The sequence below is a fragment of the Ambystoma mexicanum genome, chromosome 4q (assembly GCF_040938575.1).
Source record: "Ambystoma mexicanum isolate Mex_15411 chromosome 4q, UKY_AmexF1_1, whole genome shotgun sequence".
In the NCBI taxonomy this organism is placed as follows: Eukaryota; Metazoa; Chordata; class Amphibia; order Caudata; family Ambystomatidae; genus Ambystoma; species Ambystoma mexicanum.
In genome coordinates, this window is record NC_090928.1 from 319,428,079 (window position 1) to 319,449,976 (window position 21,898).

General features: G+C 44.8%; 1 protein-coding gene across 4 annotated transcripts in view; it reads right to left on the reverse strand.

The window, feature by feature from the left end:
- RGS7 (regulator of G protein signaling 7) overlaps nucleotides 1-21,898 on the reverse strand; it is a 2,057,596-nt gene that overhangs the window by 150,117 nt on the left and 1,885,581 nt on the right. The window lies entirely within an intron of this gene.

The window sequence follows — 21,898 nt, forward strand, 5'->3', positions numbered from 1 at the left end:
AGCAATTGATGACAATGATGTTGGTGTCTTACAGATTGAGCCTGTTAAAATAGTTTTGAAACATGGAGTGAAGCTGCCACATATTCCTCAATATAAGATTTCAGTCGAGGGTGAGCAAGTTTTGAAATGCATCGTCCTAGATTTTGTGCATCGAGGGGTTATTGAGGAAATTGCAGGTAGTTTGTACAATAGTCCAATTTTGCCCATGTACAAAAAAGGCGATAACGCAATTCCATTTCATTTCATAATTGATCTTCATGCCATCAATAAGATCGTTGCTACACAATTTCCAATTTTGCCTGATGTGATGACGATATTAACTATGATTCCGGCTTTAGCTACTTACTTTAGTGTTGTGGATCTGAAGAATGCTTTCTTTAGTATTCCTATACACAAGGACAGTAGATATTTGTTCGCTTTCACCTTAGGGGTGCTCTCGTTCACCTTTACCCGTGCACCGCAAGGTTACACGGAAAGTCCTACTATCTATAGTAGGGCTTTGAAAGAACAGCTTGATACTCTTGAATTGCCCTCTACTTGTACACTGCTTCAATATGTTGATGACTTGCTTTTATCTGCCGACTCAGAGATCGCTTGTAAGGAGGGCACTGTGTTATTATTTATACATTTGGCTAAACATGGACACAAAGCTTCGCTTAAATATTGTCAATATTGTTGTCAGGAAGTCGCCTATTTAGGCTATCTCCTGTCAAAGGAGGGAAGAAGATTGACGCATGAACGGATAAAACTCATTTCTACCATGTCTGTCCCAAATACACAGAGGGAAGCCAGAGCCTTGATAGGTATGGCTTCTTACTGTAGGCAGTTGATCCCCAGTTTTTCACTAGTGATTAAGCCGATATTGGCTTTGACGAAGAAGGACATTTCTTCGCCATTGCCGTGGAACATGGAGCACCAGCATGCATTTGATTTGCTCAAGACTGCATTGTGCTCGGCACCAGTTTTGGGCACACCAAACTATGAAAAGGCCTTTGTGTTGTTTGTGCATGAATCTGATGGATTTGCTTTGGCTGTATTAACACAGGAATATGGAGGGAAGAATAGGCCATGCGGTTACTTTTCTTCCGCCCTTGATCCTGTAGCATGCGCTTTGCCAAGATGTTTGCGAGCTGTCGCTGCTGCTGCTGCGTCTGTAAAACAGAGTGAGGGAATGGTCCTAGGCCATCCTCTAACCCTGATGGTGCCTCACTATGTAGATGTTCTATTGAACAGAACTCAAACGCAACACCTCACTTCCACACGGTTGACGAGATATGAATTGATCTTGTTTGCTCCTCACATACAAATTAAGAGGTGTTGTGTTCTTAATCCGGCTGAACTCTTACCTTTCCCGCAAGGTACTGCTTGCAGTGACGAACACTGACATGATTGCCTGTACACTACCGAACAAGAGACGAAGGGTAGAATTGACCTAAAAGACACTCCTTTGACCAACCCACAAGGAGAGCTGTTTTGCGATGGCTCCTCCTTCAAACTTCCGGATGGTACATCTACAGCTGCTTATGCAATCACCACATTGAGCACGGTTGTGGAAACCAAGAGAATCACGCATAACTCCACGCAGGCCGCAGAGATTATAGCATTGACCCGAGCTTGTGAACTTTCTGAAGGGCTTACAGTAAACATTTATACTGACAGTCAGTATGCATTTGGGGTGGTTCACAATTTTGCTAGACTTTGGTCAGAAAGAGGGTTCTTAACTTCACACGGTACAAAGATCCAGCATGGCTCCCTAATAGTACAACTGCTCGCAGCGCTTGCACTTCCCACTCAGTTAGCTGTCATAAAATGTGCAGCACATCAAAAGATTGTAGATGATATAGGAAAAGGGAACGCTTTCGCTGATCAGATAGCTAAACAGACTGCCACTGATTTCTCTGCAGATGTATACATTTCAAGAGAGACTGTAAATGCCTATGCAATGGATGAGGGTATTGAGCCTGTAAGGGACATCCAAGCCGATGCCACATTAGAAGAGTCCAAGAAATGGGCTGAAGGCTTGGGGAAACTCGATGATGATGGGTGTTGGGTGGATATAATTGAAGGGAAATGGCTACTCCCTGATGCATACATAATGATGATGATGGTCGTCATGGCTCATGGCCCTACACATATATGTGCCCGGAAACTCACAAAAATGTTTGAAAAAGTTTGGGCGAATGACAAAATCTCTAAAATAGCTGAACGATATGGTACATCAACTCCTAGGGGAAGTTTTGGTCCACCTTCTGTCCCCTGTGAGGTCATACACTTTGATTTTATTGAAATGGAACGGTGCAATCATTTGAAATATGTGTTAGTTGTCATTTGTGCTTTCAGCAAAATGGTTGAAGCTTTTCCTGTTAAAGGCGCTACAGCCATGACTACTGCAAAAACTATGTTAAAGGAGTACTTTCCTAGGTTCGGGCTATCAAGGGTCATCTGGTCGGACAATGGTCCACATTTTGTCGCTGCTGTGATTCTGCAGCTATGTGCAGCACTACATATCGACAAACGATTCCATTCGGCCAGACACGCTCAGAGTGCCGGACTAGTAGAAAGACACAACGGCATCATCAAGAACAAGCTCGCTAAGACATGTGCCGGCACCAAATTAAAATGGCCGGACGCCTTACCGATCGTGTTGCTAGCTATGCATACAACCCCTCAAACTAAGACTGGGCTCTCTACATTTGAGGTGGTAATGGGGAGACCTGCTAATACCTGGAACCTTCCAAAATGTCGTTCTTTGAAACATTTAGAAAATGTACTTCTTTCATATTACTGTAGCCAGTTGACTAAAAACCTGTATTCGATTTATCACCAGGTGCAAGAGGCTTTACCTGTACGATACGAGGGCCCAGGTCATAGCATTCGGCCCGGTGACTGGGTGTTGATGAAGGCATTTGAGGGATCCTCTTGCCTAGCACCTCGGTGGTGGGGCCCATTCCAGGTCCTGCTGGTCACACAGACGGCAGTGCGGGTCACAGGCAGAAAAAACTGGATCCACACGACCCACGTTAAGAGGATTCCACGCCCGGTGCCATACGATACAGAAGAAACAGAACCCCTCACCAATACTGCAACCAACGATCCCGAAGCAGTAAACAGCACTGAGAGTGCATCGGAGATTCTCTCTGAGCCCGTGAGGCCTGGGGAAACAGCCATCTTGTCTCCATACTCTCCAAAAGTTTTGCTCCCAGAAACTGTTGTTCTGGATCTTGCATCTTCACTTGCTCTTGATACGTCGCTTCCAACGGGAAGTGACGACACTTTGTTCTTGGATCAATCAGTACCAGGGACAACGAGGTACAATTTGGGTCCAAGGAAATAGACTTACAGCACGGTTCGGCTGTGCATTCGAAGAAGGAAGAAAAATCATCAAGTGCTTGCTTTTTGCCCAAGTAATTGTTTGAAAAAGGGGATTCTGTTGTCTAGGGTTGTGGAAGGACTAAGAAGTCGCTCGGCCGGGAGGTCACCAGCCAAAAACACTGGAGTTTTTCTTTTGAAGACTGCAATGCCTGCAACTGCTACCGCTCGTATAGGAATGATAAATGATCGTGTGACCAGCTATGAGAATGGACAAACTGTTTGGGCCCCGAAAACGTACTGCTGTCTTTTTATAATGTCAATTGGTTTTATAATAGTAATTGTTTTAGGCTTTTGGTATCTGGAAGAAGTGCATCCATTCGAAACCTTGTTACCGACTGAAAATGTACCCACTGTCTCTACTCCTTTCGTGCATCTGCACACTTTATCTCCTAGAGACTCTCATCATAGACAGAGATACTACAATAATACATTATTACTCATCATGAATGCTACACATGCCATTTTTTAATAAGTCCAACTGTTGGATCTGTTTGTATTTACCGCAACATGGGGATAAGGGGCTGGGTTGGTATATTCATCCTTTACCTTTGACAACTGCTTGCCATGCTTCTCTTAGAGCACTTTTCTTTGGCCGTTGTAACTATAGCATCTTGGGGAATTTTGACGGTACTAATTTGAATAGTTTTGAGAAACATGTTCTTATGCCCCTGGGATGCTCGCTTTTTCGCGAATAGGAGCAAGCTCAACGTTGCTTCTATTGGGCCTTCTGATAGATTGTCTCATCCTTTCCAATCTTTGATTTCCTTTAAAATGGCTCCTATAGGCAATAAGGATGCCATGCTTCCTTCTTACACTGTTAACCATAGCCCCGATTCAGTTTCTTTCTGCATACAGAGGAATGGTACTCAGTCAATGGGAAATTTTAGAGGTTGCACCAACGTTGCAAATTTGACTGGGGAAGACAGACCTTTGTATGTAGGCGAACCTGTCTACTTTGTTTGCGGTAATGTAGCATTTCCATGGCTACCCAGGGATTGGCAGGGAACTTGTTATTTAGGGATCCTGTTACCCGGGGTATTCATAGCCAGTACTGTAGAGGTTTCAAAGGCTCGTCCACGGCGGGACGAGAATGGTGACACTCCAGCACAGGTTCTGGGAGACGTAGCAAAATCCTTTGCGCCGTTTCGGGGACAAATAGCGAACTCTGAACACATCAGGAGACTAGTGAGAGTACACGGACATACTCTATAATATGACATTAGAACAGAAAGCAATAAGATTAGTAGCACTTCAGAACCAGATGGCATTAGATGTCATTCTGGCTGAACGTGGTGGAGTGTGTAAATTAGTGGGGACCGCTTGCTGTGTTTTCGTGCCAGATTCCTCCCCAACTATCTTCAAGGCAATACAGAATCTGCATGTCCTTAGTTCAGAAGTGCATGCTCCCGAAGGAAACTGGGATCTTAACGCTTGGTTCTGGGACTTCTTGCGATCTTGGGGTTGGAAGGTGCTTTCGGTCTTACTGATTATTTTGGGAATTCTGTTGTTTCTTTGTTGCTGTATACAGTGTCTACCTAGTATATGTTCGATGCTAGGGGGATGTTGTGCACAGGCGATAGGTACAATTGGACACAAGGTAAACGCCCCAGATAATAACTCCAAAGAATATGTGTTGAAAGAAATCCTGATAGACGATCTAATGGCAATAGATATTTCTGACAGCGATTCAGGGTGTTTGGATGTTGAGACATGGAGTTGTTCGTAAAGTGACCAGAAGTAGTTTTAGTGCTTGGCATAGGCCAAAAGGAGGGTTTGTTGAATGGGAAATCAAATTGTGCCTCCTATACTGTATGAGCATATGTACCTTGGCCTATTCCAAGCTGCTTACAAGCCACTTATGAGGAAATCTGTGTTGCAAGGTCTTGACCTTAGATCTGAGTAAGCCGCCAGTTTTTTAGGTATATCCGCCATTTTAGATTCTCTCTCTAAAGTCACCCTGTGTTCTAAGATGGTGGACAGTGTCATTCCGAATGTAGCATGGCCGTCTTGACCTCTGTGTACAAACTAATATGTAACTTGCCTGCAGGCCACATGTTAGGGTCATGAGCTAAGACCTTGTCCTTCGTTGACCTGTGTGTAGAGGATTACCTGCGCCAACAAAACTAATCAATGAGCATATGTTAAACACAATGGGCCTCATCACGTTTTGGGCGGTAACGGTAACGCTATTAGCGCGGGCGGTATTAGCCCTACCGCCAAACTCCCCGGCGCTAATAGCGCCGGATCACAAGTTCGGTGGTAATGTAAGTCCCCATTCCCCACTGAGCCCATTTGGCAATGCCTCATTCCCCATTGGGCTCAATGGGGAATCTTTGCGCTAATACCGCTGGCGGATTTCCCGCCGGCGGTAATAGCGTGAATTTTCGGCGGATTTCCCCCCAGCTCAGAGCTGGGGCGAAATCTGCCGAAGCCCTGATTCAGCAGACCCTTAAATCCGGCGGTCATGCTACCGCCGGGTTTAATGGTTACCCCCGAAGTCGTGATGAGGCCCAATGTATTCAAATACCGAAATGTGAACACTTGTTTGACTGCATTGTATAAAACTGTTTTAGAAGGCTCTACGAGAAATCCTAAGACATACTGTTGCCATTGTGACTTGTTAGTGAATGTATTAATGGTAAACCCTAAATGCATAGATGTAAGAACTCGGCACGAACCCTAGATCCGTGATGTATTAACTTGTATTAACTTGTAGGTGGGCTGAACATCATGATTCTGATAGTATAAAAGGTGCGACTATTCTAATGTACAGCCTCACTCAGTAAGCACACCGAACAGCGCTGGAGTTCGTTGTGTTGTACTGAGGGCCGATAGCTATCTGTTGCTTTGTCCTTTGAAACTGTTCAGTATAGAATAAAGATCTTTGTATCTTTCTTTGTAACACGCATTTGGTGTATTTCCTTTTGGGGTACTCAGCCTCGATATCTTCTTTTTTTTTTCACAACAGGGTCAGAAGGAAGCTGATGTGCAAAAGGTAAGTGGGGGAAGGGGGATGTATTGGGGGAGTCGGAGGCATAGATTTTCAGCGTTTGACCGCAGCAAAATTGGTTTTGCAGCATAATTGAGAACGGTCAATTCTGCTGCAAACAATTCTGCCACGGCCAAATCACTCAGATCCCTACCCAGTTACCCTATATCCCCCCATAGCCATCCAATCCGTTCACCCTAGCCCTCTTTCCCCACAGGGGTTGTGGCCAAAATATGTTGACACTAGTGCAGGTGCCAAACACCCCTGAGGGGAGGCAGGAGTGTTTGCTACATCCGTGTGAGAACCCGGGATCTGACTACTGGGCTCAATTCTGAGAAGGGTTTATAATGGGCTGTCACCTGGAAGGCCAGGTCTTTTGCTTTGGGTTTTGCTGCATGGCTTGTCGCCTGCTTTGTGCTGTCATAGAGTCAGTGGCTGGACTTTGACTGGCTGAGACTTGAAAACTGGGCTGAGGTTTGACAAGCTCTGATTTCGAGCAAGGTCTGAGGTGGTTGGTTTCTGAATTTTGAAAGAGATCTGGGGCTTACCAGAAAGCAATTGTGAGTCTCTGTTTGCATTGAGTGATAAAGCCGGGCTGTCTCATTTGGTAGCTGTGCTGCTCAAGGATAATGCATCTAGCCAAATCTCTCTAGGACCGTGAACTGGGGACTGTGAGCAAAGACGATATCTGTGTGCAGTTGACAGTGTAACAGAGAGCAGCACAAGCTGCGATCCTGAGCTGCATGGTGGGGACAGCTGCACAGTGGAGCTCAAACGGCAGACAGGCCGGAAAGGCTGGTGTCGTAAGAGTCTCAAGTGAAGTGAAGTGAGTATTAAAAGGGACCAAAGTAATTTGAATCTCTTGCAGGGGTATTTTGGCACAGTGTCAATCTGACCCAAGAGGCAGAACTCCCTCTTTCGCTAAGGTTTCCAGGGATGAAGGTAGTTGCGTGAATCAACATTAGTTATGGGGATTTTTCTGCTCTGCAGGAGAGTCCATTATCTCTGATCTCCTACTAACCCAACCTTAGCGAAAGGGAAAGGGGTAAATAGGAGTTGAAGCTGTATCTAAAATGCATTTGCTTTCATAACCAATTAAAGTGATTAGTAGGGTGTCTCCTATTTTCATCCCCAATCTTTTGATCATAAATGGGGGTGTGGGCAAATAAGGGTTTCATGCCGTGTTAAATACAATATCAATGATTGTCAGTTAGGGTTTTTTCAGAACTAAACAAACTGTCAGTGTGAAATTGTTTGTTTTGTTTTTTCATTCTCTCCAACACCATAAACTGATAAAAGTATGTGTTGCTTGTTCTTACACATCACCAATGTGAAAGTCTGAAATGTGCTTTATTTTCTAATTTTACATAGATTGTTTCGCCTATAACCAATGCCTATGGAAATGTTTATGATTTTGCTAACAGATAAATACTTCATATAAAGTATAAAAGTGTGAACTGTTCATTGTGTGGCATGTTCAATTTGCAGTATGCAGTGTTACAAGAATCTGGTGGGCCTGGCACAGTACTAAGCCTTTTCTGGTGTCTAGCCACGCCTGTGGTAAAACATTGTGGAGAATATATCTGACAGGCGGAGGGGCCTGATGTGAGCACTAGGGTTAGCTGATGTGGAAACTGAGTGGAGCATTGTGGTTGCAATGCAGCAAGCTCAGATGAGGGCACTGTGTGGAGCGTTGTTGGGACACTATAGGGCACACTTATGGGGGCACACTGATGTCACCCCTGAAGGAGTGCATTGCTGGTTGAAAAGGAACTGAGGGGAGCCTGTTGAGGGACACAAAGGGGAGCAATGATGGGGATGCTGGTGAGGGTCATGAGGATGCACCGAATGAAGGCTGATGAAAGGCTAATTGGATGGGGACACTTGGGGCAAAAAAATGGAAGTGCTGTTGGTCAGCAGTTATAGTGCTGATGGAGACCATTGTTGGAGAGTGCTGATGTTCCGTCAATTTAATATTCATCAAAATATCAAATATTTGGTTATGTATTCAGCTAAAACTAAAGCTGAATTGTGGACAGAATATATATATGTTTTAAATTAAACAAGATCCCAAAAATGATCTACCCTATTTCATAAACCAAAATAAGACCCAATGTCATCTCTCCCCATATTTATTGTGTTAAGCACATGCATTAACAGCAAGTTTATTTTTTTTAGAAGACAAAACAAATTATCTGAAAGAACATTCGGAGTAAATTTAATTCATTTATCATTAACAAATGAACCCTATTGTGCTCATTTAAAATCAAAGAGTACATTGCCTGGAGGGGAGAGTCTACATTAGCACTTTTGTGAAATGTGGTGCCCACCATTACATTTTAAACATTCACACTTGAAAATGTAAAAATGTGTTAAGTACAGTGAAATTGCAATAACTTGTTTGCACTTCATTGTGCAAGATGTATAAATCACTCCTGCAATGCAGATTGCCCAAGCGCTTATCACAGGTAGTCTTGGATCTATTAAAGACACAGAGGCGAGCATTATGCTTTTACTTCTTTATTACTGCTTCCAACTTTACAATCTTCAACTTTTTCCCTTATTTTTTTTTATCAGTTTGAAAACCATAAACTTGAAAAGAAAAACAAACAAAACAGAGAGAAAGGACAGTCAAAAACGACAAGCCCCATGAGCCCTTGCAGTATAGCAGTCCTGAGCCTCTGTCCTGCTGTCCAATCAGGGCTTTCCCTCAGCTACAAATCTCTGCTGCTCTAGGCCCCTTCCTCTTCTTTTAGGTGCTGCTTTAACATTCTTTAACAGTCTAAGAAACAGTCTTAAATAACTTCTTCTGCACTTCTCTGCCTCAAGCTGTCCTGCATTCGAACAACTTTAGATGCCTTCCTCTCAATATTCTCCCTGCCGGCTCTGTGGGCGACTAATCTCGAGTATTCTTCTGATACTCTTCTATGTGAAAAGAGAATCACATTGTTAGGGAGTGGAATCACTGTCAATGTCTTCTCAACACAACATACTGTTTAATCGTCATTTAGCATATTCCAACTGAGAAGGCTAATGCATAAAGTGTCTTTAATAGAATCAAGACTACCTGCGCTAAGCGCTTGGGCAATCTTCATTCTATGTCAAGACTGGAGGCAAGCATTATGCATGCTCAAAGCTCTCCACAACTGCTGCGGCAATATTAGAAAATAGTTTGGAATAGAAGGTTCAGAAAACGGAGTCACTTGACCAGTCCGCTGCCTTCATGATCTCCTGAAGCGGACCTCCGGCTGCAAAAGCTCTGGAAGCCATCGCTCCAGAGACGTCTTTATGTGAGGGCAAAAGAGGCACTTGCCCCGGGCCCCTACCTTGGAGGGGGCCCTAAGACTGAGCCTTATTTTAAAAAAGTCACTTTCCCCAAGTCAAAAAAATCAAGTATCACACATCAGGATTTTCTACGGTGTGCTGTTAAGGCTAAACCTATTTTCTGTTTATTAAGTACATTTTGTTCTGATCATTTCATCCTGTAATGCTATTTTCACTGTGGTATACATAGTTTGCGTGGCAAAACATCTATAGAATGCTCACCTTTCTGTGGGGATTATATTGATCATGTGCAATAGCCAAAGTTGAAATGCATATTGATACATTTGAGTGCCCAGATGGTTCAGAGGATACCTCAGTGTGTTAAGCACTCATTGCAGAGACTTGCATCCATATGCAAGTTTACAATACCACATTCCAGCAAGGCCGACTTAGCATTTCAAATGTATGAAGTTGTTAAGCCTGCATGTATATGTACTTTGTTTTATAGCACTCCAGGTGTTATCATCACCAATGTACCTGCACCAGATAACATAGCAACAGTACGGTGAAGGTCTAGAAACTGGTTTGTTTAGATGGGGAGTTGTAAAACCTAGGCAGGCACCTCAAATTATGACAATAAAGTGTTAGAGGTGTGTATGTATCCAAATTCCAGACTGTGGAACCAAAGCGTTCATGCTTGGATCCTGGCTTTGGCAGCAGAACATACAGTGATCCTGGACAAATCTTATATCACTACCAGTACTGTACTATCCTCCATGAAAAGGTTTGCTTCTCACATATTGGTGGCATTGTTTGGCGAATTTCCTGATCGTTCCTATCATGTAGGCCATTTGAGTGGAAGGAGTTCTAGATAGAAGAGAGCAGACCAGATATTGGAGGCTTCTTACAAGCATATTCTAAGGTCTGCTCATGTGACAACAAAACTGTTTGTTTTTTTGTACAATTCAAAGGTGTTTCTGCATGTTTTTAAATACCATTGTGCAAGCCTGTGTTTGTGGTGTATTTAAAGCTTTAAAATACAAAAGAGAAACACATCTGAAATCTTTTAAGATCATATCCATTAGTATGCTGGTATTTATATACTTTCCTTGATGATGGAGACAATGCAGCTAGAATCATTCCCATTTTGCTTAATATGTTTCTATAACGTTTTGTTTTTTAAAATGTTTATATATTGGGTTATGTGATTTTCATATTTTCCAAGTCAGTTCTGTAAAATGGGATAATTTTAGTTCAGGGTCAAAACTAGAAAAGAAATTGGTAAAGAGCAGAAATTGCAGAGTGTGCACGAAACCCAGATTCACCTCTTAATCAATGTGTGATCCTGGGTAGCTCATTTAATAGTGTATTTCCTCACCTGTCAAAATTGCAAGTCCCCAAACCTTTCAAAATTGTCAGCCCTTCAGAGTGATTTCGTTCTCAGGGTACAATCTTTAACAAAGACTCACTCATGGTTTCACTGGCTATAGTGTTGCTTCCACTATAACAGAGAGAATTGATATATTGCACACCACAGCCACCTGTTTCTTTGCTCTCGAATGGCAACACTGCTTGAAAACCATGTCCCACTTCTAATCTCAGTCTGTCTGGATACAGCCACCTTCCTGGTATCTTCAAATTGTTATCCATTCTCTATGCTATGATATGTGTAGTGTTATCCTTGCTTCCCATTGGTCGCCTGTATCCATGCTTGAGCACTTTTGCTGTCTCTGAGGCAGCTAATCTGAGTCGTTTGACTGTTCTAAATTATGTGTACCTGTGTCATAATATCTGTGTCCTGCAGTTATTCTATGTCCAGTATAACTTCCACATGGCTACTATTGATGACATGTTTGCTGTATCTATGCTTGAACATAAGTACCCTTGTCGTAGAATGCTAATGTTGCCCTTGAAATGCTACTTGTTTATCAGTCTAATTACAACAAGAATGAAGAGGGTAAGGTATCTGAAAGGGAGTTTACCATGCTTATTTTGATCTCTGCGAGTCAGCATGTGAAGCTATGGGTTGTTTTCGTGACACGGGGTGTGGCGCATTAGATATTCTATATCGCTTAATTCCTTTGGACTGTTGGAGGGGGGCCCCCAGAGTTGTCGGTGCCCCAGGCCCCCAAAGTGCTTAAAATGACTCTGCATCGCTCATCTGGTCGAGTGAGCCCCAAAAACAGAAATGTCTGTTCCTGCCAGGGCCATTATTTCTTTTACCCATCTAACAATAGTGGCTGGCGCTACTGCTTTATATGTTTTTATGCGTGCTATCAACAGCTGCTTGACACCCTGAGGCCATACTGCTATTGTTGATGCTTCATAACACTTTATGCACTGTGCTACGCGTAGTTTGCTGTTGTTTGGGAAATATTGATAGGAAATCACCTTGGAGTTAGTCTTGATATGCTGTGCAAAGTGAAATACTATGCCCTCTGGATAGAACACTTTCCTGTCGATCTCTAAAGCCTTCACGTCTGCAACTCTTCTACAGGATACCAGACAATGCAGTGTGGCCAATTTCCCTGACAATTGATTTCTCGAGATTAGCTCATTATTCAGCCATTGCTCCAATAAATTTAGTATTCTGTTAACATCCCATAGGGAGGAATATTTTGCCTGCAGAGGTTTGCTCATCTTTACCCCCTTTATCAGCCTAACTATTGCCAGATGCTCCTCAACTGGAACTCCATCTACCAGATTGTGGCCGGCTGAAAGCGCTGATCTATACACCCCGACTGTCCTGAAGGCTCTGCCTTGAGTAGGTAAACTTGCTAAGAAATGTATCACTTGCAGTATACGGGCTGAAACGGGAGGAATACCCCACCCCCTGCACCATAGCTCCCAGGCTTGTCAAGCAGAATTATAACTCTGAACTGTGGAGGGGGCCCATGATACGAGGTATGTTCTTTAGATTCTTCTGAAAGTCCAGGCAGACACCATCTGCGCCTAAAACTCTGCAAGCTAGTAGTGTTTAGGGTCTGGGCCTGCACCACCACCGGATCTGTTAGTAGATCAGCTCTGTGTGAAATCCTCTGGGGGAAATTCTAGGAAAGTTCCATCATAACTGGAAATCAAGCTTGCGATTTCCATTCTGGTGTCACTATCACCAATTCTGCCTTGTCTATGCGCACCTTTGCTAGTGCCCTCACCAGCTTCGCGGAGGGGGGCAAGCGTAATGTATCTGGCTGCTCCAGCTGGGAAGGAAAGCATTCGTCCCCAGAGCGTCCGGGTCTAGTCTCCAACTGAAGTACTTTGTCAGCTGGGCATTCAACCTTGAGGTGAACAGGTGTATGGAAAGGTCCCTATCTGTGTTGTAACTTCTCGAAGACTGACTTGTGTAGTTTCCAGTCACTTCAGTCTAGCACGTATCAGGAATTCCAGTCCGCTACTGTATTCTGAGCTCCCGGAAGATATTCTGCTGTGACCAATATATTTCTCTCTAGGCAGAAAGCCAAACGTCCTTCACTAGTTATGCTAACATTTTGGATTTCTTGCCTGCTAGCTTGTTTATTTATCTTACTGCCGATATGTTGTCCATCCGCAGCAGAATACAGCTTTGTACCCTTTCTTTGATAAATGCTATCACAGCGAAAGAGCCTGCTAGGAGCTCCAGGCAGTTGATGTGTAGTTCTAGTTCCTCTAGGGACCATTTTCTGCCAGTTTCTGTCTGCCCGCATCTGGCCCCCCAGCCTGTTTTGCTGGCGTCTGATTCTATGATGAGTTCTAGAACATCTCCGAAGATGGCTCTGCCGTTCCATGCTTCCATATTGTGGAGCTCCAGAGAAGATCTATCTTGCTGGGAAATATTGCTTGAATAGAAGCTGCTAGGAGTCCCACTATCCTGGCTAGATTCTGAAGCGATATAAACGGATTCTTGAGAGCTGCCATCAGATCTTTGTTTATGGATCTCATCTTGGGCGCTGGGTGTTCCAGCGTCGCCTTCTTCGTATCTATTGTGAAACAAAGGAATTCTGTGCTCTTGCTCTGGGTCAGGGTGGATTTTTCCTTGTTGACTAAGAAACCCAGTCCTGTTATTATGGACATTGCCCAGTATACTTGTTTCTGTAACCTGCCCATGTCCCCTGCCATGAACAGGATGTCGTCTAAATAGATGATCATCTGAATTCCCTGATCTCGAAGAGTGGCTGCTAGGGGCCTCATGAGTTTGGTGAAGGCACACAACGCTGAGACAAGGCCGAAAGGCAGACTTCTGAACTGCCATATCTCAGCCTCCAAAGGAATCTCAAGAAGGGACGGTAGTCTACTTCTTTCGGTATCATCAGATATGCATCTTCCAATTCTAAGCTCGCTAGCCAATCGTCTTTCCTGAGTAGATCTCCCAAGAGATGGATTCCCTCCATTTTGAAGTGTCTGTACACTAGCCAACTGTTCAATTCTTTTAAATTTATGACTGGTCGCACTTTGCCCTTGCGGTGGATTAAGAATATGTTGCTTAGAAAACTTGCTGTGTGTGGTTGTGCCTTCTCTATGGTGTTCTTCTGTGCTAAAGCTTGGATCTCTGTGTCTAGTAATATTCTCTCTGCTTCAGAGATGTTTATGTGCGGGGGAGGTCTGCGATGCTTGGCAGTGTCTACGCACTCTAGTTCATAACCCTGGACTGTTCGTGAAACCCACGCATCGGAGGACAGCTTGCACCAATTGTTTATGAAAAGCAGTGTCCTCCCTCCTGCTGGAGAGTATGTCGCTATGCGCGCTCTCACCTGTGGCATTTCCTTGTTGCCTGAAATATCCTTGCCATCTGTGACCTCTGTAGCCTCTGCCTTTGTTGGGGAAAACAGTATCCTGCTGCCTTGATTCCCAGTATTGTGCTCTGGGGCCTTCTGTTTGCATTGAAGCGGCCATTTGAGCGGCCTCTGTATCGACCGTCCCCTGCAAAAACTCTTCCAGGAAATACTTTCCTAATAGAAGCTTGCGCTTTCTCTAAGGCAGTAAATGTTCCTACAAACTTATTCATTTCCTTAACAAATGCTTCTCCAAAAAGCAAGCCTTTTGCTCCCTCACCTGACTCGTAGGAGGCCAGGTCTCCTAGTTTGTTGGCAATTTTAAGGAGCATTGTTCTGCGTCTCTCTGATGAAATTGCACAATTTGCTTTTCCGAGCATGCATACCGTTTGTTACCCCCAGCCTGCTAATATGTGTGGGTCGACTGGTTACCCTCTGTCTTTCGCGCTTTCAGCTAGGTCATGATTTTTGCAATGGTCCCTGCTTGGTCAAAAATCTTGTCCTGGCATATCTTCCAGGAGCGGTCTATGCCTTTCCTGGAGTGTTTACCAGCCTCGTCACGAAAGTGAGCATTTTGGGGTCCAGTTCTAGGGTATCTGCTACTCTTCCAGTAAGTTTGGGTCTTGGACATTCTGATTTTAGGCATAATCTACTCTCCTTTTCAAAAGGTTTGCACATTTTTGTGCACCATGAACAAGGCTATTCTCGGTGAAGGAGCCCATTCAGTCGATCTGGGGTGCCTGATTGCCTCTGGTTCGAACATATCAGATATGTCTTTTTCATCCTGGGGGCTCTCCACTCTGCTGGCTTTTGGCTCACAGTATAATTTCCTCTGCAACTCTGTGCTCTCATTACCAATGCTAGCATTGGTAGCATTGGTCCTCTTCCTTATATTGTTCGAACTCTTCTGAGGACGAGAGAGCATACCCTGTATTTTTCACCCCTGTGGTAGGGGGTACGAGGCTGATCAAGGCTGACTTGATAGGAAGGCATTCTTGAGCCTGTTAAATGCATCAGCTGCCTCCTCTGGCTTCTTTTTGTAACCATCCCTGAGCCCGGTGGAGTAGAAGAGGCCTTCCTCTTCCGGGCTGATTTGCTCCCCTTTTCAGTGGCTATAAGAGGCTTATCTGTGACGGTCCCCTCACCTGGGTCTTCAAGTATGCCAGCTTTCTTGCCCAAAATGTCTTCCAGGACCTGCAATCTTTCATTTAGAGGCTTAACTCCCTGAGCTACTGCTCTCAGTAGGGGGTCCCCCCAATACCTTTTTGAAACTTTGAGAGAGGTCTGCCTCCTTCTCTCCTACCTCTTATTCGCTGTCTTCGCTCCACACCTCATCTCCCATATCACAAGCCATGTTAGATAAGATCTGTAGGCTGTATAGCTGGGAAAAGGCACTGTCGCCCTGCAGGACACTAGTATCTCCAGGCAACAGCCCCACTGTTTTAAAAGATATATATATATATATATATATATATATATATATATATATATATATATATATATATATATATATATATATATATATATATCATTTTTTTCTCTTAGAAAATAACTCATTGCCTGCGGAGTGAAGGAATTATGTTCCGTATTCAATCTGGAATGTTATGGGTTAAACTCGAATGCGCATTTCATGTGAACGGTCTGGCTGTGAAGTGCAGCAGCGTAATAATAAAAGAAAGAAATTTGAAAAAGAAGACCGGAGCCCTGTGCTAGCAAGATAGCTCGCAAGCCCAGTCTGCTTTAAAGTGGAATACTTGCAACGCGCTCAAGCACATTGAAGTGGGAAAATGGAAAAACAGGCTCCCATCTTCCCCCTCTCGCGCCTGGCCTAAAGGTTCACGGCCCAAGCACCCGCCACGAGAAGAGTTTGCCCATCTACCAGATGACCAGATACCCTGGTACAGGAACATAAGGATGTGTCCATCTGCCTGCCCAGCAGCTCGCCCTGCCCATGCCGATGCCTGCGGCATGGATCAACTAGACTAAAAATTATACGTCGTTAGAGATGCCATGACGACCCAGCCAACGGATAGCACACCTGTGCCAATATACACACTGGACACTCCCGCACCAATCTACACGAAGAATATACTCAGTGCTATGACGTAGGCGACAGACATACTCACGGACGTGCATCTTTATTATTTTCCACATAGGCTCTTAAAATGCAGAAACGCAAGACGCACCATGAACTCATCTAAAGAGCTTGCTTACGCTTCTTCTAAACCTAGGTGCCATAATGAGAATCATAACGAAGACACGATACTGGTCATAAGACAATATGAGACTATAACCTAAAGCGCCTGTGCACCAAACGGTTCCACCTATACACCAGGCCTAAGTAGGCCGCAAGCAAGAGCTCCCGTGGACGTTAACAGAACAAGAGTCAGGTTGCTGATCCTGCAGAATGAGCCTGGCGAAAGCAGACAGCCAAGGTCGTAATGTTGCAAACTCACATTCCAAAAGCAGACCATCAAGGGCACGATGTTGCAACCTCGCACGCCGTGCACCAACATCAAAGTCGCACCTGCAAATTAAACCAGGCACACAGTGGAAAAACAATATAAATTGTGCAGAATTCTGCCTCAAACATGGTCCCACCTCACGTGACCAAGCCGAACCTGACGAGATGCCAGGCCCAGGAGGAAAGAGGCGTCTAGATCCCTCGTTACAAGACACAGGCAGATACACTTGAAAGGATCAATGGACATCTGCGACAGTGGGAGCAGTCGGCCGTCCAGCTCATGAATAAGTCTTCACATTGTCTGCATGTACCCATAGTGAAACATTGTTGCAAATTGCAGGTACACCGAGAACTGGGAACAGCGATGGTCCCAGGCTGGGAAGCTCATGGGACCAATCATAACATGGGGCTCTTATCACTGACGCCAGTAACATTAACCAATCATTAGGAGTCTTCATGTAACAATTCTCATGTATCTAATTGTAGGGACAACCCAGATATATCATCTGACTAACCCCCATCCACTCATATTATTCTCTATACGTATGCTATACTAACCCTACCACTCGAGCAACCAATTAAGAGTGGCAATAGGTTTTTTGTTAACTTTCTAAAGTGACGCAAGTAGCGCGTCATACTACAGTAAAAAGGGCCTGCGAGCCCCACGATTGTGTGTGTGTCAGGTCAGACGCGTATGATCCTTGACCCATCCCTGCCGTTTGTGTTTAATAAACAGCAGAGTCACCTTGCTTCTTGTGTGTGTCTCATACTCTATCTCTTTTGGGATATACGGGAGGAGTTGGGGCCTCCCTGCCCGGAGGTCTGCGGACGGCCCGGCCGACCCCGGCAGAATTTCCCCCCGACAAGTTGGAGGCACTGCTGAGATCTGTTTAAGATCGGCATTTTTATTTTTTACTTTTTTCCAAGCACTCCAGTTGCGAGGAGGCCCGGTGGCGCGGCCCCCTCTGCCGTCGCCCCCTTCTGAGGACTACAGGACCATCGCGGAACTGCGAGAAGACCGGACAGCGCAATCCGGATATTGGCCCTCGGGAGCCGGTTGAGAAGTATCCCGCCCGCGGTTGGCGAGTGTCCAGACGTGGTCCAGACGAGGGGAGGTGACGAGCCGCTCGGAGGGGTGCACGCAGTCGAGCGGCCCCGCATCAAGAGAACTTGGTGAGCATGCCACGCACAACAAACAATGTGAAATTGTGAGGGAGGGGGGAGGAATTAAATACGGGAGGCGGGAGGTGTTGCACAGGTGAACGGCGAAGGTTTGACAATTTAGTGTTAGAAATAGAATGAATGGTAGTTGAACAAGGGCGAGAGCAGTTGGCTACGTAACGCGAGAGAAGGGGGCGGAGCACGAAAACATCACCTGCGGCCGCTCGTAGAAACTGATTGGTCTAGGTCGCGACTACGTGTAAGGGTGTGTGTGTGTATGGTTTCCTACGATTTGGCATTTATTGATCAATGAGTAGATGAGGATCCCTATTGTTCGAGCAAGACACTCGATAGGTAGATGACGTTTCCCTGTAGGCGGTAGCTAGTCAGTTGCCCAATACGGAAGATAATTGGCTGGTTAAGCCCTCCTGTCGAGGGGCGTATCACACGCGAGGCGACGCAGCGTGCGCAGTCCGATTATATTGTTGATTTGATTACCTTGTTCCAGGAGTGACAGGAAGACAGCTGTGGGGTTAACGGGGGTAGATTGGAGGTATATTTTGGACTTAAAGAATATATGAAGAATTTACCAGTAGCTCTAACAGATCGGTGACGTCACCAGTAGGGTTTTCATAGGATATCGCAAGCACGAGGCATCCTCGTTTTGAGAGTGGTGGGGAAGGGAACTGTGGTAAGGGAGTGGAAACGGAGATAAACGGTAAAACAAGTTGATCGAGAAAAGGCGAAACGGGGAACGTGGCTGCGCACGGAGAACGCCGGCCACGGCAAGTGTAGAAGGGGGAGGAGCACGTGAAAACAGGACGACTGTATAAGAACGTAATAAGGGGTATGCAGCCGCAGGGGGCTACGTACGCCTCGGCCGCAGGGGGCCGTAAGGGTGTTGTATAAAGGAAGAAAGGCAGAGGAAAATCTACAAATGTAACATACTATATTTTTATAATTTTCCTTAAGCGGACTATCGTAAGTCCCCAAACTTACGGGGCCAGGTAACGATATAAGGCTGCATATTGTAAACTATTAGTGGGATAAACTGATACCAGATTAGGGAAGGGTAGCAAGTGGAGCGCTACTATGTCATACGGAACAGGATCGGGAGGGTGGGGGAACACCCTCACCACGCCACTACAATACATATGCACAACACTGCCACCCCATAGGGAGAAACTGATTAAGTATAGCATAGAATGGACCCAGGGGACGGATATCAAAATGCTAACACCGTGGCCGCCTAACGGTAGCTTTGATCCGTATGCCCAACATTCACTATTAAATCATCTGCACAATACATATAAAGGGAAGAAGTTGGCAAACCACGTGGAGGTGTTTAACTTATGGAGGATGTTCCAGGGGTCCCGACCAGGACCAAATGGAATATTCACTATGGGGGAAATACCGGAAGAAAAAGAGATTAAGGAGGAAGGGGAGGATGGGAAACAGGGGCATGAGGACCCAAAGAACACGGGAAACAGAGGTGAGGGAGGAGAAAAGAATAATAAAGCAGATGAAATAAAAAAGGAACCGAGCAATGATATACCCATAGCAACGGGAGTAAAAACAGAGGGAGGGGGGTTGTACCCTTTAAGAGAATTGGGAGAAATAGAAAGAGGACAGTTAAGGGCGGCTGAGGGATACTCGAACCCGGCATACAGCCCTCCACCATATGTGGCTCATAGGAAAATGCCAGCAGGAGAGGGGAGGACTGGAGAAGACCAGACTATGGAAATAGGAAATGATGAATGGGTAGCTGCACAGATATTATTAAAATTACGAGGTTCATTAACAGGAGAAGAGAAGGAGTTAGTAAAGAAAACAGAGGAGGATAATGCAAGGGAGAGTGAATTGAGGGGGGAAGAGCTGTTAAGACAAAAAGAAGAGATTTTGGAGGAACGATTAGCAAAATTAAGGGATGAACAGAATGAATTGATCAAGCAGCTTGAGAGGGAGGAGAGAGAGAGAGCGAGGAAAAGGAAAGAAGGTAAGACCGAATTGGAAAAAATAAGGGAACGAACTGAGGAGCAAAGGAGAGAAGCTGACAGGGTAAAAGCAGCAACAGAAAGGGTATCAAGAGTAGTACTGCGGGAAAAGAAAAGGGAAGAAGAAGAAAAAGAAAAAGAAATGGCAATATGGAGGAGGAGGTTACTATCAGAATCAACTAAGAAATACGAAGAAGGGAGGGTGATGGAGAGTATAGTAGAAAAAGAAAGGGCGAAATGGGAAGGGAAGAAAGAGGATGAAAGAATATTAGAACAGATGAGAAGTGAAGTGATGGAGGAATTGAAAAGGAAAAGGGAGGAAAATAGTAAGGAGATGGAGGAAAGGTATGAAGGAGAAAGAGGAGATAGGGGAAGGGAGAGTGGAACATGAGGGGATGTATATGATGACACAGAAGTAGCAACAACGTCAGCACAAAGGGGAGCGGTTGATAAAGGAGAAAGAGGAGAACTGGACCTAATAGATTTACAAACAGTAACGAACAAGGGGAAAAAGACTGAGTGGGGGGTGCCGTTTATGAATAGCTTTTGTAGTGAGGAAGAGGGAGTGGAAAATGAAGGAAGAAACAGTGAAAGGGAAAGCTTAGATAAACTATACATCACCCGGACCAACATAGACTCACCATGGATCAGTAGGAGAAAGGATGAGATGGAGAGACGTGATAGAGGAAAGACAGGCACATGAGGACGCAACATCCCCATACCCATCATCCCCATCACGCCCTCCCCTATCGCACCCTACATGCTCAACCACCTCACGTTCGTTACGCAAAATAAAACTAGCGCCCTTCACCGACGAACTGACACCCTACACATGGCGGCTTAGAGACCTCCCTAGTCGCAGGCAGGAAAGAGGTATACACATGCCCACATTAAATACAGAGAAAGATGGAAGAAGGGGAAAAGATGGAGAAGAAAGAGGTATGAGCAGGGGAAATACAAACGAAAGTGAAAATGTGGAGGAAAGGGAAGAGGAGGAAGGGTGTGAGGACTCAATATTATGGACCACAAAGGGTGAAACAAGACATAATTTAATGCCACTTTTGGAGAGAGGTGGGGTTAGACCACAGTATGTTCCTTGGAAGCATACCGATAAAGAAAATATAAAATGTAGGCTCCCATCATTAAGTGGAGGTGCGGGTAAATGGATATATGAAATGGAAAAACACACTGCAGGACAAAAGCTGGCAGTAGGAGATGTAAAGGGCCTTTTAATATCAATATTAGGGGATAGAGCGGATGACATCTGGAAGAGAGCGGGATTTCATGGGGTAACAATAACAAATACATCGCACGATGGGGCACCGTTCGCAAACTGCAGACATGCACTATGGCAGGCACTGAGGGTACAGTACCCAGACACATCAGATATAGGAGCAATTACATCCCGCAAAATGCATGAGAACGAAGATCCTGTTGATTATATCCAGGAAATCCAGGAGAAGTGGCGCATGGAAACTAGAGAACAATGGGATAAAACACCAGCAATATTTTACCATGTACTGGTACAAGGGCTCCCAGAAAGAGTTCAGAAACAAATAAAGAAAGTAGTGGGAATGGAAGCAAAACCATGGCCCGAAATACAACTGACTATAGTGCATCATTGTAGGACATGGCAAGGAAAAATGAAACAAAAGGAAGAGGACAGGAAAACGGAAGAGGCTAAATTAGTACAGAAAAAGCTTACTAAATACACAATGGAAGGGGCACTAATAACTACACCTACAACAATGACCCAAAGCCCCACACAAGTAGTGGCTGCACAAGATTCCTCCCAAATACCACCTTCACAGACTATAACACAACAGGTGCCGCCACTCCAACCATACATGCCCAACATGGGAGGAGGATACCCAATGCCAGGATCTGGGTATTATAATTATAACAG